Source organism: Heloderma suspectum, chromosome 4, assembly GCF_057233095.1.
Source record: "Heloderma suspectum isolate Gila_16-S chromosome 4, 16-S_ref, whole genome shotgun sequence".
In the NCBI taxonomy this organism is placed as follows: Eukaryota; Metazoa; Chordata; class Lepidosauria; order Squamata; family Helodermatidae; genus Heloderma; species Heloderma suspectum.
The window spans coordinates 245948472-245965145 of NC_139461.1; the positions used below are offsets into that span (position 1 = coordinate 245948472).

General features: G+C 39.8%; 1 protein-coding gene across 6 annotated transcripts in view; it reads left to right on the forward strand.

The window, feature by feature from the left end:
* The first annotated feature begins 994 nt into the window (after nt 1-994).
* Nucleotides 995-16674, forward strand: part of FOXP4 (forkhead box P4) — a 181479-nt gene continuing 165799 nt past the window's right edge. For 3 of the 6 annotated variants that reach the window (XM_084853115.1, XM_084853120.1, XM_084853121.1), the window contains exon 1: nt 995-1502. The gene's annotated coding sequence lies outside the window, so the exon portion shown is untranslated. Of the gene's footprint in view, nt 1507-1788; nt 2079-16674 lie in introns of those variants that run through there. The other 3 variants (XM_084853117.1, XM_084853119.1, XM_084853116.1) reach the window with 3 other exon arrangements.

Sequence of the window (16674 nt, forward strand, 5' to 3'; positions counted from 1 at the left end):
GAATTTATTTCCAAGTAAATAAACTGAGGATCACAGCCCCAGTGTGCAAAGTACCTATGCAGTCCAATCCTATGCTTAGGATAGCAAGTTTCAGGGCATTTTTGCATATAAGCATTAAACATACATTTGAGATTCTCACTCAGTATGTGTGGGTTTATGTGAACATTTTAAAATATTGGATAGAAAATGGAAGTCAAACAACGTTCTGACTAATGATGGCATTGGATTGGTATTACAGAGGTAAGAAATCAGTAACCTAATTACGCCTCATGTGTGAAAACAAACTTATTCATTCCTCCACCTTCATAAGAACTTCGTACTTCATACATTACTGCCTGGTTTCAAGCACATGTTTAACATTGCCTGTGCACATAGAGAAGAGCGGTGGCCAAACCTGCCACGTGTACCTGTATGATATATGCAATAATAAATTCAAATTTGTGACATCATATCGTTTCGGTGTACACGTTAAACTGCTTAGTTAAAAATTGTAACCTATGACACAGCAGCAAGGCGGGTCATTCTTTCCTCGGGGTCTTTAGTATCAGGCATGGCTCTAGGCATTCGTTTCGTACAATAGCTATTCATAACAAGTGAACAACAAAAACAAGAAAATCGGAAGAGCGAATATGTTCCCCTTACATTTCTGTTCCCCCCCCCCCAAAAAAAGCCCTCTCCCTCCTATATTTAATATGTTAAATGTGGGGGAAATCACAACCTTAGGTTTTAAAAGCAAAGGCCACGAAGTGATTTGAGAGATCGCAACAGAAGCCTCGTTTCCTTTAACTCTCCTCGGTTCAAAAGCGTCCCTTCCCCTCCCATTCACCTCTTTTATTCCCCCTTCGCCGCGGCTTCCTCTTCCATTCAGGACCTGTGGGCTTGAAAACGAGCGGCACCTGCTTTAGATGAATTATGGTAGAACTGGAAGTAACTCTCTCCCACCCCTCCCTTCCCAGCTCGCAAGTCACATCTCCAGTACAGACACAACCCCTGTGATTAGACGCTGATCTTCCCATCTGAATGGGACAGAGAGAGGAGGGACCCAAGACACAGATTGACTCCCCACCCCCCCCACCCCGCCCTTGAGACTCCCATTGAGGAAAACGGAACAGGAGAAGGGGTGAAGGAGGAAGAAACACCCCCCCCCCCCAAATAAGAGAAGAAAGCGGCAAAGCCTTTAGCAGGAGAAAAGTATGATCATGCCTGAACTGTGTTAGTGCTTTCCTCTCTCTCTCTCGGCTTCTCCCTCCCTCCCTCCGTCTCTCTCTCTCTCTCTCTCTCTTTGTCTCCGAGGTGTTTAACTTTGGGGGACCTCGGGCTGCCTGGGAGCTGGAGGCATTTCGACTCTACAAGGGACGAAGCTGGACGAGGCGGCGGCGGAGGCGGCGGCAGCGGCAGCAGCAGCAGCAGCAGCAGCAGCAGCAGGAAAAAGGCAGCCACATGCTCCAAGTGGGGGGTGTTAAAAGTTGAGACTCGATTCCAGGCGCTGTAGATCAAAACAGGTTGGTGGGATTTTTAACGACAACCCCCCCCCCCCTTTAAACTTTCGTGGGTGGTTTAGTTTTAATCCACGGAGAGGACCTTTTGTAGTTCCTATTATTGTTAATATTATTTTATAAAGGGCATGTTCTGCGTGAAAGTATAGAGCATTTGCGCCGAGGAGCCACTTAAAGTTGCTGAACTGGCCGATCTGGTGCGCCCCCCCCCCCAGGTGTTTTGAAAAGCAGGTGTGAGGAGGAGACAGATTCATGCTTTGTTGATTCCCTCGCATCTCCCCCTCCCCGCGTCCTTCCTTGCAATTTTAAAAGGAGAGCGAGAGAAAACCCTGAAGGATGTTGGGTGGGGGGGCGGGCACACGCGTGAAAATACATGGAGGAGCTATTTGGAAAAGACTGCCTTCCCCCGCTCCATTTGAGTTCTTTGTGGTTTTTTTGTGAAAGAGGCGCAGGAAAGTTCGGGGTACCCGGAAAAAGGAGCAGTCGAGACAAAGAGAGGTTCTGGAGGAAGCAACTTTTCAGCCGGGATCGTAGAGGGTGGTTGGTGTGAAACCCAAAAGATGGGGTATCGGAGACTACTTGGTGTGTTGGAAAGCTTCTTAGGTTCCCCCTTTGTTCGTGTGTGTGTGTGTGTGTGTGTGTGTGTTGGTTGGGGGGGGGACTGCGAGGATGGGAGGCAGAGATAGGATGTTGTCTATGAGGGAAAATGACGGAAGGAGCGGGCGGCGAGTCTGGCTTTTTTTTTTTTTTTTGGTTCGTCTGTTTTGTGAATGTGTGAAGGGGTGGGGAGTAGATGTTGCAAAACCGCTTTGGGGTTTCTGCAGAGCAATCAGTCCTGTAAGTGTGTATGTGAATTACAATTTATTGTGATTGACAGGATGGGTAGACTCGGAGGTATTCACGTTTATGGTGTTCTTGAGTATACATGGGGGGGGGGGGGTGAGATTCCGAATTGGGATAGCTGAATTTTTGGTCATCTCCCGCTTCGTGGAATAACTTCTTCCCGGCAATCAAGTTGGTCGTGAATAAGAAAGTTCTTGTCTAGCGAAGAGGCCAACTCTGTGGGTTAGGTCTATTCTTCATAGTAACAAAAGTTTGGGATGATAGAAAAATAATTCATAAATCCCAGAATTGCCCTGGAAGCTCATTTCTTACTGTTTTAAAGGAGTGAATTTCAAATTGTTTTATTCTAACTAAGTGAACTTAAAACAACTTTTAATAGCCCTTTAAATTATTGTTTCCTGATGGGGTAGTGGCAATAAATAGTAGTTACAATGGAACACTACATTGTGCTGTGACTTAAATGAGCTTTATCTTCCTTGCTTTGTATTGTTTTAAATACACAATGTATTTATTGCTGTCAGAGAGTGGTTTTTGGCCTGATCAGTTTTCCAGTCAGTGTCTCTTCAGCTTGCCTTATCTTCTACTTCTTCCTTTTAATACTCCTTCCTTTCCTTTAATGCCTGTGAATTAAAAAAGGTTTCCATCATCTCTCGGACCAGCAAACTTGAACTAAATTTGGCAGGAAAATGATCACATACATTGGTAGCTGTAATATAATGTGATGCCAGTCACAGCGCTCTCAAAAGTAGGGAAAACCAGTATAAATGCATAAAAGCAGAAGATGATGCAAATACGTATAATTTAATGCCATAGTTGGTTAAATCTTAAAAGGGGAAACTATATTCAGGCTTCTGGTACTTAAAAATGACAGCATATTCTCAGTGAATCTATACAGACTTCTCTTAACCGGCAACTTTTTAAAAACTGTAATCTTAAAAAGCAAAATGTCTATTTGGGTTCAATTTTTTATTGACATTTTTATGACGGTTGTTTGTGACTGGGTGTTTTAGTATGCTTATCATAGCTTGGCGAGCATTAGCTAATTATTTGAACAAAGGGAACATACTCTTTATTAAGTTATCTTGGACAGTTGAGAAGTTTCAAGCAAAATATATTTTAAAATTTGTAGTTAGCATGGGATTTGTGAAGCATTCTAATCAATTTCTATCATCCCCCCCCCTGCCCCGGACAAATTGTTTTGAGACAAATTTCCTGCCAAAAAACTGATAAAGTTACAATTTTCAATTCTTTTAGGAATGTTCTTATGTCACCCCTGTACAAAGTTCTGATAGTGCCATGTAAAGCAGATGAATTAAAATATAGCACAGGGAAAATTTTACTTTGAAAAGAATTGTTTTATGTTGGCACACCACGTTTTTAGTAAGTGATCTGAAAAAAAAACTTCCCCCTGAAAGTTGCGTTTTTGAAATGAAACCATTTAATTGCCTCTCTCAGATTTAAAATACATTTTGAATGGGTGAGAACAGGCATAATAATTCATTAGAGTATACTTAGGATCTAAAAATCTTCTGAAGCGCAGTGTTAAGAGGAATGCATTTGACAAACTCATAGTGAGATTTGTCTCTTCCTATTTTAGCCCTAAGGAATTTCGCTACAGATCCCATTCCAGGGTCCATTGCTGACTTCAATCAAGTGCTCACTCCGCAGTACCGTTCTTTTGGAGACAAAAAAAGAACATAAGGCGGCCATATAACACAGTCAATTCCAGTTTTAGCACTGGATTAAATCTTCACTTTAATGCTTTTAGAAAAGCTGTGGGGTGTACAATAAAAAGAATTATCACTTAGTGTAAAAAGATGAGTATAGTTCACAACAGAAATAGTAAAATTCTATACAAATATATTGATTCATGTTAAAACATTTACACATGAAGGGGCTTGTGCCGTGAATAGGCCATTTTGTGTCAAATTGACACTGTTACTACTTTAGGCAATGGTTCTCATGAGTTCTGTATGTTACCTACACTGGCATTCAGGAGTTTAAACAAACTTTACACAAATTTAACTTTCTGTACAGTGTAATACTATACATGTCTACCCAGAAGTAAATCTCATTGTGTTCAATAGGTCTTACGCCCAGGTAAGTAGACATAGGATTGCAGCCTTCATTTCTGTTGTAAATGAGAATAGAATTGCAGGTGAGTAATGCTCAGATAATTTGATTTTAAAATGTTTAATCCCTTTCACCTCTTAAGTTTAAAAAAAAGCACAGACACCTTTAAACTGAGAAAAAAGACAGTCAGGACCAGATGTATAATTTATTGTTCAAAGCTAGTCAGGAAGATTAGAAAAGTGGTCAGATGGTTCTGATTCCAAATGGTTTTTCTTTATCATCCCCCCACCTTTGGGATGGGTGTGTGTGTGTGTGTGTGTGTTAGAGGTGGTGTGGATTGCTGAGCCCCGATGCTTCCTGTATTTTGGATAGGTTTTGTAGAAAGTTCTTGAAAGTTTAACTGAATCTTTAAAAATTAATAGATACATGGAGGGTGGGTGGGTTGTGCATTGTTAACATGTAAAACTTATCTGGGCAGAATACCTTTTTAGTTCAAACTGATGCAAATTAGTTATATTTTAAAACCACAAAGGTAATGAAAAGGAAAAATGTCTCTCCAGTAAAGTAGTATTTCATATGATTAATTTGTGAGTAGTTTTGCATAGAAAAATGCAAATGTATCACCTTCTGTCCCATCCATTCTTGAATTATTCTCTGCCAAAGACTCTACCAACAAAAAAAGGGGGGAAGTAGTCTTGTTTCACAGGCATTGAGTACTGGTGTTGGGGGAAAACCTTGCAGAATACGATACGTACAGTAGGCTACCTTTTCGCAGTTCCATTGTGTAATATTGTAATATTGGGTAAATAGGCTTGGAATTCCTTTATTTCTAGACTGATAACTTTGGACCATGACATTGTAGAGTACTTCTGATATTCTAATGTCACAAAGTAAAATTATAATAAGAAAAGTTGTTTGTTTGTGTCTGGGACTAAAGGATGTTGAGAAAATAGTTTCAGTCATTAGTTTATTAAATCTAAATTCAGTATCCTTAGTCCTAATAACCTCATTTTCTCTTTTACTTTATTAAAGAAAATTAAAATCAAGAAAACCAAAGAAATCTGGTGGATCCCTAATTCAAATTCCCTCTATAGAAAGAAGGTTTTCTTAAGAATAAAAAAAATCTATAAAACAAAGAGCAAATAAAATAACCACTTCAGGCGCTTTCTCTTTTTCTTTTCTAATAACCAAGCCGGGAACTATGTGCACTCAGTTGTGAAGTTTTTGCCCAAAGAAGCCTAGGAGCTTTTCTTTTCTCATGGCAGAGGGGATGCTTTTGAATCTGATAATGTTTGTGTGTGTCTCGCTGTGGGGCTGTAATGGGGATGGTGGGGGTGTTGGCTGAATTTTTTCTTTATATTATATATGGGTGGGGGGGATAGGAGGAGCAAAAGATGCTGCTGTATTTTGCCTTCAGAGTGAGACACAGTGTAGTGCTATGCATGTTTACTCAGAAATAAATCTTGTTATGTTGAATGGGGCTTACTTCCAAGTAAGCATCCATGGGATAGCGGTTATAAAGTCTTTATGGATGTGTGAAAACTGGGGAGAAGGAGAATTGTTAACCTACATCTTACAGAAAATTGGAGGGGGGGAAATAAATGGGTCACCTATATATGCTCATTTTTTTCTGTGAGCTGCTCTTTCCTGATAGAATGAAATTTTGAAACTTGTCACCAGAGTATTTAGGAAACCACTCTTCCTCCCCCTCCCCCCGCCTACCCCGGCAACGAACAACTGTTTTCTACCAAAGGTTAAAATAGAGAGAAAAACATCAGGGAGCAGGTGTGTTTGTGAAGGCATTCCATCCAAAAAGGTTGGGGCATAGCACCCTATAAAACTGCTCCTCTGTGCCCCGTGCTTTAAGAAGACAGCTTATTGTTACATAGATGCTAAGCATCGAGATCCTGCAAGAAATTCGTTATTGGCCATTGTAGTCAAACTGTGCCTGTGTATGCTTTGGCCTACAGTGTAGAAATAGGTTCTCGTACTGGATCCTTATGTTAAGTATTCAACTTTGTCAGCAAAAATATATTGTTTTACTGTTTGTCTTAAGAGAGAGGAATAAAAGATCTTTAACATAATCTAAAGACTTCAAACTTCAAAACAAATCCCAGTGATGCCCATTTTGATTTAATTATTTTCCATTTGGCATTGTTGTGTTCTTGCATAAAACAGGATGCCACCTTTCAAACTTGGCTAATTCACTTGCCTCCGGGGCTAAGTGATTTCCTCCTTACACTGGGAGTAATTGCCACATGGCAGGTTAAAACACACCTCCAGAATTGTTGCTGCTAGGAAAGAATGATGACTTAAAGATTTATGTGAGGGGAATCTATACCTGAGAATTGTGTGTAGTAGTAGAAGTTATGATTTTAAAATACTATTTTCAAATATTGCTTGAAATATTACTAATCTATAGAGGATGTGATCTTAAACAGAACTTCGGAATTAGTATCAGTGTAACAAAATCAGGTTTCATTCACGTTCATTTCTTAATTTCTGATTTGCTGGCTCTACTTTAAATATGTACACTAATGTATTTCTCTTACTCATCCTTTGTGATTCTTGGTTGTTTCCTTCACTGGTCATAAACATTTTTTCAGGGTAGCGAAGAGGAAGGCTTTTGAAATGTTTGTTTTGTTTTTAAGTTAGAAACACTGTTTTCACATCTGACTTTGTTGTTTTACCCAAACTGGAGTTCCAGTTCTAGTGTATACAGTTTGCCCATAGAATTTTAAACAGTTTTTTTCTTTGAAAAATCTACTTGTCTTATGTGAAAAGCATTTTGAAGAAGTGCAAGGGGGAATGCAGTAGATAGAAATTCAGTTCTGTAAATATCCTATTTTACTTACTGTAGTGTGTGGATTTGAACTGATGGTTCAGATTATTGAATTTCCATCTGCTAAGAGTGTGTTTTCATAAAATCACCATCTCTGGGGAAGGGGTTAAACAGCTGAAGTAAGGAAGAGGAAAAAATGAAAAGGTATAAGTGTGCACTTGGACATTTGTGTACATAAGGTGATTTGAGTTGAGATCCATAGTGCAGGGATTCACTAGGAAAACTTGGACTCTTGTTTTGTTTTATAAAGACCCTGTTGTCTCTGAACAGAGGTTGTCTGTATGTAAGGACACTTACTGAAGACTCAATGTAAGTATTCCATCAGGTCAGTAGAGATGCTTAGATGAAGTTTAGCATTTGTGAATGTGGCTCCTATAAATTTGGTATCCCACATCATGATCTGTTGAGTTGGTCTTTATGGCAGTATATCTATAAAGTACTAGCCTGCACATGTTCTGCAGTGTTCATGTTCTTGCAAGGAGGCAAAATCTGTTCCTTTCACTCTCCCCTTCCCTGAAACTCTCTTCCTCAGTTATAGGACTTGCAGTAACAAATGGGAGTATATGAGAATTTCTGCTACACCTTTAAAAGTTGTTACAAATCCTAGCAAACTATATTTAAAGAACATACAAATCTCATAAGAGGCACTTAGTGATTGAGTCCCATTTTGATGTAACTGGTAAGCTTTTCATTCTACCTCAGTGGCAAAACTATCACATGATGCTATTTGGGTGTCACATCGGTAGCAGCTAAACAGCAGACTTCCAATTTGGGAGAGGCTCTTCCCTTATGTGATTCTGGGAGAAGGTTAACACTGCCCCTCACTAGTTTGTGAAATGTGAATAAGGAGGAGCCCTGCAAATTCATGAGGAAAGAGGTTTGTATATTTGCAAAGAACGGGAACTGTAGTGTACTCTACTGTATATTGCAGCAAGACCCACACTCTGTTTCACATGAATGCTACTCTAGAGTTACTGTTCCTCAATCTGTGAAGTGGCCTGGATTTATGTTTGTGTGGTTTAGAAGAGAGCCCTACTTGCCTTATGAGCATGAGAAGGGTTGAACTGCACTGTTAATGTATATTACAAAGGATGTGCTAGAGAATGCATACAGCATCATACATGAAGAAAGTGAAATGCCCAATGTGCATATATGGTGTTCGGCAACAGGGCATGGGTATAGTGTGTTCCTTGAGGGCAGGATGGGAGCTAACATGCTTCTGGATTTATCTGGCAGTATTTGATCCTTTCAAACGGAAACTGTTTGTGTAATGACTCACACATGCGGGAGTGAACAAAGCAGTTTTAGGGAATTTATCCCATCTCTGCAGAGGCAGTTAGAAGCTGATCATTCCTTTTTAAAAGTCCAGGAGGAGAGGCCAGTGGTTTAAAACTGTTCTCCCATCCTCCATGGCCCCATCCTAACCATGTAAAAGAGGGAGGCAGCAAAGATTGTGGATGAATTACTTGCATATTTTCAGGCAGTACTACAATAATAAAGGGCTGATTTGCACAAGCACTTTTGAAGCTGACTTGTCATGCATGATTGTGTTTTTAGCTTGGATTGAATGTGGATTTGGCAAAGTAGTAATCTGAGTGCTCCACTGCATGCCAGATTGCAGCTAGGTTGGCTGCTGCAAACTATCGTTTTGAAACTGACAACGGAAATCTCTTTTGGTGGAGAATAAACTCCAACCATGAATGTGTGATCCGGCCCATATAAGCACATCCGATGTTGCATCGCTTAAGGAGTCATGAGATAGTTCCGTTAGACCCGTTTACAGTGAAGATGGAAACAACTGCTTGTGTGCACCTTTTTAACTCGCTAATGGTTTCCTTTGATTTATTTTACATTTCTGGCACGTACCATTCCTAAGGCTTAGGATTTGTAACAGTTAGATAAATCCATGTATATTCAATTAAAACATACTAATATTTAATACTGCCATAAATTATAGAACTAGATGATGTTAAGCTGTGTTGCAAGTCTTAGACACAGGAATGGTCTAGTTCAGATTATGCACATCCTGTATTGTCTTGAATGGTCATCTAATTCCACTGTTTAAAGTACATTTCCTTTGCTTAGACCCCGGAATATCAAGATTTTGCCTTACTGGAACCGGCAATAACCCCAGTTTCAGATTAGAATTGCAAGAAAGTAATTGAAGATGCTGCTTACAGTAGAGCACCTTAGAAGAGCTGCTGTGAATAAGGTGCTCTGCCTGATCATTAGAATGTGAGAGATTAGGTGTGTTAGTATGTTTATGATTGGGGAAGTGTGGGAAGCCTGTTTCTCTGGCAGTACCACAGACTCGACTGAAAGTGTGTTGTGGGAGAGGCAGCAGATCCTGTATTTGTGCCTGTGTAGTGAAATAGAGGGACCATCCACTGAAGTGAGGTTTGGAAGAGCTTGCACCTTTTTAGATGCAGGAAAACACCTGGAACAAAAAGATTTTTGGATATCATCAAACTATACTTTTAACATTCCTGGTGATAACCTATATCGGGGTGGGCTGACTTCAGGCTTGCCAAATCTACTTTGTGGTGTGTGTTTTTTCCCTAGAACTCCAAGGTCAGATCTACTTTGTTTACTAGAATTATCCCCTGACCAGAGCCAGGTGCAAAAGAGATGCCGTTACAATTAAAGAACAGGGCGGCCTTTAGAGCACGAGTTTGGCTATTTTTTTTCAGTATCACAATTTAACTGAGTTCACAGTCCTTTCACACACAACTGCTACTTGTTACCATGAGCTTTCTTCAGTTCCGCAGTCTGTAAATGGAAAAAGCAAGTTTGTTGTTGCTATTGTTAAACAACTGGTGATCTATGGCAAATCACCCAGAGATCTTCCAGTAGATTCCAATCTGCTTTATGGTCTGCCCGCGTCTGCATTTGGTAACCTCTCATATACTTCTTGTTCAAATTTAATTAACTCCATAGTATCTGCACATTATTCTTTGCTTGCATCTCAAGACTAAGTATTTAAATGGACCCAGTGTATTTATTGTATTGGTTTTGTATAGAAAGCACTACTTTTGAATAACTTGAATTAGTTCCTATTAGATCCATTTTCTGTCCTGAAGACATTTTTACAGTTCTCAGCAGTGGTTTTCCAGGTTGGCCAAGCTCTGAAACCGTAGGTTCTGTCTATTTACTTGAGGAAGGGATGCATTGTCTCTGGAAGCAGATTAGATCCTGATTTGTGAGATGGATTAAAGGTGATGACAGTAAATATCAGATGACTGAAGTGACTGGATTGTTAGTAGCATGTTGTGCTTCAATCTGACAACTGTAGCTAGTCCCTTAACTTCACAAGGAACAGTCTGCTAGAATCACTGAATATCTCATTCTAGTTCAGGCTAAAGCTGCTTGACCTTTGCCTAGTCAAGGCAGTGGAAACAGTACTGTTAAGATCTCTCTGCCTTCCTGTAGATGTTGGGTCTATGGGAGTTTTTTCTTCTGCGGAGGACACTTAATTTTGACTTAAAATCACATATGGATGCTGACTTAAATAGACAGAGAGCCTAGTTAACTATTGATCAAACATGGTCTGTGGGCCCGGTTATTTGGTTGAGAAGTGTTTCAAGAAAGCAGAGGGTGGGGGAGGAAATTGACAAGAGGGGTGTTAAGGATGCAATACAAACCTACTGACTCATCCCCAATGAGCCTAATAGACTAGAACAGCCTCCCCCAACATGGTTCCCTCCAGTCCAGCACATCCAGAGGGCGCCAGGTTGGGGAAGGCTGGTCTAGGCTTTCCTTTCCTTTTTGGCCTTTCCACCATTCCATGGCATCTGCTAGTAGGGAACCAGGTAGTTTATGTGAAGGCTGGTTTGTTTATTTATTCATAGTAGTTCCATAGTACTTCATAGAAACTCTCTAAGCAATTCACATATAAATATTAAAAATCACATTTAAATGCACTAACTATTAAAAACAATTTCAGCTACATTGACAATATACTTCTCCCATTCATCTTGATACAGTTATTGAGCATAAGCAAATAATGTTCTAGGCGGTACTATAAGCCCGCCTGGCTCTATTTTAGAGGGTGTTTTGCCTTTGTATTTTGTAACTTCCTTGCTTTTGTTTGTCAGGGTTCCTTGAGGTTCTGAGACGTGGTGCTTGGCAGCTAGTGAAAGACAAACTGTGGCCAATACTAAATATTTACAGCAATACTAAATATTTAATTATTCAAGTCCCCTACCCCTTCCCCAAAAGCAGCTTTGTTGGCTTGAGACTCTGGCTGCAGGATCTGGCAGGTTGTATCTGTTCACTAATGCACGGTACCCTGGTTTTCTTCTCTGCCTTTGTTTATTACTAGGGTGGATGCATTAATCTGAAGAGGGATGGCAGTTTATAATGCCAAGAAATTTTCTTAGCAAGCAAAGTTTAACAGATCCTTTCCTCTTCCTTCAAGAAAATTTGCAGGCTGACTGTAAGTAGAAGGGAGAGGTTGGCGCTGCGGGGTGGAGAACTATGAGGAAAAATAACAAAAATAACAAAAAGCCACTTAAAAACAAGACCCACCCACCCACCCAAACCCCTAGAAAGCACTTTTCTACAAAATGTATCTAAAGCGGTACCCTCCAAGATGATTTGTGCTGCTTTAAATACACCAACCTATGCAGTGAGTGGTGAAAGTAGACTTTAATATTTTAATGCTGCTTTTACAATAAACTTTTGAAGTGGAATTTCCAGATGTGAAGAAGAGCAAGTCCTCTGATTTTAAGACTTAAATTGAAGGACTTTAATCAACTTTATCCATGACTTTTTCATTGTTGACATCAGAGACAAAAATAGGACCAATCTTGCTGAATGAAGAGAAGTATCATTTTAATTTTCTGAGCCAAAAATCTCTGTAGGATTTCACTGGGTAAGGTAGCTTTCTCTCCTGACTCCCTGTTCATTCTGAGAACGTGAATCTTTAAAGATAAACCAGTTTGTTTATGTTGAAGGTTTTCTTTTTATTCAACAAACTAACCTTTAATATTGTGCCAGGGCCAACATTTCTTTCCAAAGCACCCTGTCATATAAATCTAAAAGTTACATGTGGCAAAACTGATAATTTCTCTTCCGCACCCATTCCTTAAATTTTCCTTAATTTTTTAGGAATTTAAAAAAGTCTTTGTTGCATTCCTTACCAGCTTCAGCTACCGGTAAAGTGTATATATTTCCACCTGTTTGTCTTCCGTATGGTAGAGAACAAAAGTTTTTTATTTTTGTATGAAAAAATAAGTTGTTTCATCTTGTTCGGATAAAATGGTTAAACTTGTGGACAGGTTTTAGGCTTGTGGATTTCTCCTTAAAACTCTGTATCCCTCATTTTAATGCCAATCTCTGTGGCAGATAACTATGATTCTCCTTTTACAGATGGGGAACTCATATAGGGACATGCTTAAGGTTACCCAGGAAATGTATAGCAGAGTACCATTGATTAATTTGGTTCTATGTTGGACATAGTCGCAATGAACAGTATCTGATGAAAAAATTCCACCCTCTGATTCTTTTCTACTGAAAACTCTTGGAATGTGCCGCTCCCTAAGAAAAAGAGAATTGGCTGAGTACAGATAGGTATTTATTGGCTCCATCACTGTATTCACAATCTAGAAAAGAGAGCCCTGCTTGTTTCAGATGCTCTCCACCTGTCCACCTGCTGTTAGACTTTCATAGGTATTCAGCTTGAGGTCTTAAAAGTAACCATAGCATGGGAATTAGTATATCTCCTGCCACAAGTTACTTAAATAGGATTTATTGGGCTTTATTGAATATTTGCAGAGATGTAAGAGGAGTCTGATGTACATGCAAAGTCAGTATCTGTTTTCTTTAGAAAAAATACTCCATAGTGTGCCTTCCACAACACCATAGATGTCTCAGGGTAGAACAGCTGTTTTGACTACTGGAAGGGATGACTACTGGCTTAAGAAGTTTAGGACGTGCAATAATGCCATTCTTGTGCAATCAGTGACTGGCTTATATTGGTGATATTGCAAGCAACTGGGTGCACATTTTGCTTTGCTAGTGTTGATATGGAGTCTATAGCAGAGCTGTTGCCAAGTCGCCCTGTATTACATTATTTTGGCTTTTAGTGATAGTAGCGTGTCGTGTGGTCTTCCCTACTCTGTTAGAACTACAGAGAAGGTAAACCATGAAATCTTCTTCCGTTTCAGTCACCTCTTGGGTAACTTGACACTTAGATGGTTGCCTTGACAGTGATATAGTGATATTAAGGGCTCAGTTGTTGAGTCTTTTGTGGAAGCTGTGGAAGACTTTTACGTGTGCTCCTTGTTACCTGTTCCCTATTGGAAATTCTCTCCAGCTGGAAGACTAGTTGCCTTGCAGTGGACAGATTATGACCTTCTCCTGTTTTCCAAGCCCAGGAGTGTGAATAAAGAGAAGTTCTATCATTCTTCAACTACTTTAGTCTCTTTCCAGCAGGCAACAACCATGCAATCTTTTGTCCACTCAGGTAGGCAGAAGGGATTTGACTGATGTGTCTATCTCTTTTTAGATGCACCAGTTCTGAGGTATCAAATAATTGTGTGTGTCTCTGTGTGAATATTTAGGCTCGGAGTGTGTATTTGATTTTGGTGTTATGCATCCATCTGGAATACTTATAGTGGAGACATTACTGAATGTTTTGATGACAGATGTATTTTCTTGTAGTATGAGACCACTAAGAGGGCAAGGGAAAAAAGTCATGGCCATTCTTTCTATTCTGGTTTATAGTGTATGTGTGTGTTTAGTGTATTTACGTTCCATAGAAAAGATTGGATCTTCCCCTTTGAGGGCAGAGAGAGAGTCTGGTGTCGGAGAGGGGAAATATTTGGGACATGGCATGGGCAGAGCAGATCCAAAGCCATCCTAGTCCTGAGCCACACTCACAACCTGCAGGAAACTTGATGCTAGCCCTGGGGCTAGTGAAAAGAATTTCCTCTCCTTTGCAAACAATAGGAGGGAAATAGTTTAAAAAAATAACTCCGAAGAAAGCAAGTACCACTCCTCCCTCACTTCTGCCCTGCTGGCAGGAGCCTGGGTTGGTGTTGGATATGTCAGGTGCTCTGATATCAATAGGACTCTCTATTGTTTTTTCTTGGTGATATAATCACTTTTTAAAACGAGTTTGCCCTTTGGATGTCAGTAGAAGCTCCTTAGCCTTTCTTCCATGTTTTCACAGTCCAGAGTAAAGGTGATTTCAAGTCGAATGTGCATGTTTTATTTTCAGTGTCCCAAACCTTGAAATGGTGGTCTTGTTCTGATTCTGAATAACCAGATATTCCTCCTCCACCGCCCCTGCACAGCAGCATCTCATACAGGAAGAATTTCTGTCCCAAAACTTGATATCATTGTATAAAATCAGTGTCTGATTTTTGCTTCTTGGTTGGCTCAATAAAAAAAAAAAAGGTGCACGTGTGTGCACTGTTGAAAAGAGACTCTTAAGTACATTGCAATAAAACAAACTGAATAAGAGAATTGTTTGTAAATGATATCTGCCTTTCTTGGGAAAGCACTGCAAGTTAGGGTTTTTAGTTACTGCAAGTGAATGGCTGCAGGCAAAGGTTTTGTCCCAGAAACTGATATCGGGTTCATTGGTGGTGCCTAGTTCTTGTCTTGTAGTAGTATTTGAATACATACTTTATAACATTTTATAAATAAAGCTGTAAGACTTTGCACAGGATGTCTATGGCTGTTATAGTGGCATCATCATAGGATGATGTCTCTGTGATGTATTTATATATTATTATTAATACCTATATTATACCTAAATACCACTTTCCCACAAATATCTTCAAGGTAGTGTACTACAATTCAAATAAAAACAGTAATATATAAAAACATAATCAGTAAAACCATATGAAAACATTAAAGCCACTACTGGCTATTTAAAAGGCCAAATTAAAGAGATGTGCTTTAACTCCTTTCCAAAAAGCCAGGAAAGTGGGGATCAATCTTAGCTGTGAAGGGAGAGCCTTCCATGTTTAAATCTTTAAAGCTTAAGATCAGCAGCTTTCATTGAATCCGGAAAACAACTGGCAACCAGTGCAGATCTTTAAATATAGGTGTGATATGATCAGGATATCATGCACCGGTTAGCAGCCTAGGTGCCGCATTTTCCACTGATTTGAAGTTTCGGAATGCTCTTCAAGGGTAGCCCTATGTAGAATGTATTGCAGTAGTCTAACCATGATGTAACCAAGGAATGGATAGCTGTTGCCAGATCAGACTGATTCAAGAATCATCCCAGCTTGCACACTAAAGTACTTTACAAGCCTTAGTTGGCCATGATGTGTGTGGGAGGGATTCTGGGTACTCAAGTAAGTGTTGAGGTTCTTAGATCCAGTTTTCACAGTTGGTGGAATAGGGTGGTAAAGGTTTTCCTGGACTGTACCACACCAGACTGTAGGTGCAATCTACAGATTGCAGATCGCACCTACATATTTGAATGCTTTCTTTTAGTGATGGCGGTGTCTCCATTTAGGCTAGGCTAATCCCTTTTGCCTGAAGTGCTAGTCTCTCTTGCCCCACCACTGCCCCAGCTGTACTTTGAAATTGTGTAAACTGGGCATAAGCTCTTGTACTGTGCTGTCTCCCCTGATTCGAATTCAAGAAATGTGCAGTGGGAATGTGGGATTGTTTAGCTTGGTGAAAAGGTGAGTAAGGGGAGACATGATAGAGGTTTACAAAATTATGCATGGTGTGGAGAAAGTTGAGATGTAAAATTGCTGGAAATTTTGAGGCCATGGAAAAAAAACTTTTTTTTTCCTGGGGAAAAAATGGACATTTGAGGGAAAATGGAAAAATAAGCAGTTTTTTAAGTACGTGTTACAGATCTAAAGTCACTTTGTTGCTTTAAGGCATCTTTCCTCAACTTGGTGCCCTCCAGATATTTTGGACTGCAGCTTCCATCAGCCTCAGGCATCATGGCTAATTGTCAGGAATGCTGGCCACTGTAGTCCAAAACATAAACATAGGAACATGAAGCAGCCTGTCTGTTCCTGAAGTTATTTTATGTATAACTTGGTTTCCTCGTAAAATTATCATATTTTAAAACTTTTAAAAGTAAAATCAGTTAGTACATTTGTTATTATTGTCTAAATAAACTATACTTTTAGATTTAATGGACCAAACATGATAATTTTATGAGCAAACCAAGATATACATAACATATTTCAGGTTCTTATTTAATGTCTGACCAGAGGGAACATCAGCAAGTAGTCCCCAAAACACCTGAATCACCCTAGAAGCCAGAAGAAGCAGGAAGAACTGGAGGCAGAGGAAGACTGGTGTATAGCATGCATTCCTAATTGTAAGGAAGTTTAGGGAAATTCCTAAACCTGTTCCTGTTTGTGGGGTGGAGCTTAGGCAACCCTGATCTGAAGGAAAAGCTGTTGAGATTTTATTTAGCCAGGAAAGACTCAGCTT